The following is a 1669-nucleotide window of genomic DNA, read 5'->3' on the forward strand; positions in this document are numbered from 1 at the left end:
AAAAAGAATGAAAATATAATTTAAAAAACAACAATGCCCCGTGTGAGGATCGAACTCACGACCTTCAGATTATGAGACTGACGCGCTACCTACTGCGCTAACGAGGCATCTGCACGACATCTGCGTCGTCAGTACTTATGTATCTAACGCGGAACACGTGTATCGTTAAATGATATATTACGTTTTTACGTAACATTAAAAAAATGTATCCGTTGTACGGTATATATAAATCAAAACATCCCACGTTACTTTCATGAGGGCAGTGTGTTAAAAGGACAGCCACGTTTATATGCAAACGCAATTATTCATAACAATGATTGTAAACGCAGCACGCAATAGTGCGATAACTGTAATGTACACGAATCTATAATTCCGTGATGTAACCCAATAGGTAAAGGACAGCCACGTTTATATGCAAACGCAATTATTCATAACAATGATTGTAAACGCAGCACGCAATAGTGCGATAACTGTAATGTACACGAATCTATAATTCCGTGATGTAACCCAATAGGTAATCACCGTACTGGTGTATGAGGTATAAATAGAATTCATGGAATGGCTCCACCCTGTACAGCGATGGTGGTATAGTGGTGAGCATAGCTGCCTTCCAAGCAGTTGACCCGGGTTCGATTCCCGGCCATCGCAACGCGAATTTTTTTTTACAAAATATTTTTTTTTACGTAATTTCTTTGCAATGTTTGCTACACGAGGCGGTGGCGAAAGCGGAGTGGTGGGTAAGACTTTTACCATCACACCAAGAATGTAACCAATTGATTGTGTGCCTGTGTGCCCCTGTGGGCAACGTAATTGTCAGTAACCGCATATCCATTGCCTCGTTGTGCCGCCGTCTGCCGCGCAATGCGTGGAATTGCACCGCAATGTGCGGCGACACACAAGGTCACAAAGCCGATGAGCTGTAAAGCTCTTTTTTCAGCAGACGTCCTGCGTGAGATTCAAAAGTGTCAGCACCCACCCCCACCCCGATTGAGGTTACGTCAGACACCATCATCACTTGCCGACGTGGGGTCTTATTATCCCCCCCCCTCCTCTCAACTTTTTTTTTTAATCAGCCACGTGGTAACAGGGCTTCGTCAAAGGTGAACGTGAGTCGTGGGAAGTCGGAGACCGGGCGTATGGCAAACGGAGGGGTCACGTGGGCAGGATTCCCCCACACCACCACTTTTGTCTAGAGACATCAACAGAGACCGACAGAGTGGTGTTTGATGGGGTCTCGACATCGACGGCCTCACCGGTTTCTTGATGGGATCTCTGGACCATTCACAGAGCACTGGAACTGATTAGCCTCTGAGTGGATCTCTAGACAATAGACTGACTGACCGGTCTCTGATTTGACCTTTACACAATAGACTGACTGGTCTCTGATTGGATCTCTAGACAATAGACTGCCTGACCGGTCTCAGATTTGATCTTTAGACAAAAGACTGACTGACCGGTCTCTGATTGGATCTCGAGACAATAGACTGCCTGACCGGTCTCAGATTTGATCTTTAGACAATAGACTGACTGACCGGTCTCTGATTGGATCTCTAGACACTATAGACTGACTGACCGGTCTCTGATTGGATCTCTAAACACTATAGACCAACTGACCAGACTCACCTTCGCAATAATACTTTTAATAACAACAAAGTAATCAGGAACACAG

General features: G+C 45.2%; 2 non-coding genes across 2 annotated transcripts; one reads left to right on the top strand and one right to left on the bottom strand.

The window, feature by feature from the left end:
- Positions 1 to 34: 34 nt before the first annotated feature.
- TRNAM-CAU (transfer RNA methionine (anticodon CAU)) lies at positions 35 to 107 on the bottom strand. Its single transcript has one exon. It is a non-coding gene; the product is annotated as a tRNA-Met (tRNA).
- Positions 108 to 576: 469 nt separating this feature from the next.
- TRNAG-UCC (transfer RNA glycine (anticodon UCC)) lies at positions 577 to 648 on the top strand. The gene has a single exon. It is a non-coding gene; the product is annotated as a tRNA-Gly (tRNA).
- Positions 649 to 1669: the final 1021 nt, after the last annotated feature.

The sequence above is a fragment of the Petromyzon marinus genome, chromosome 1 (assembly GCF_048934315.1).
Source record: "Petromyzon marinus isolate PM22_M1 ecotype Great Lakes invasive population chromosome 1, UKy_Petmar_22M1.pri1.0, whole genome shotgun sequence".
NCBI classification, from domain to species: Eukaryota; Metazoa; Chordata; class Hyperoartia; order Petromyzontiformes; family Petromyzontidae; genus Petromyzon; species Petromyzon marinus.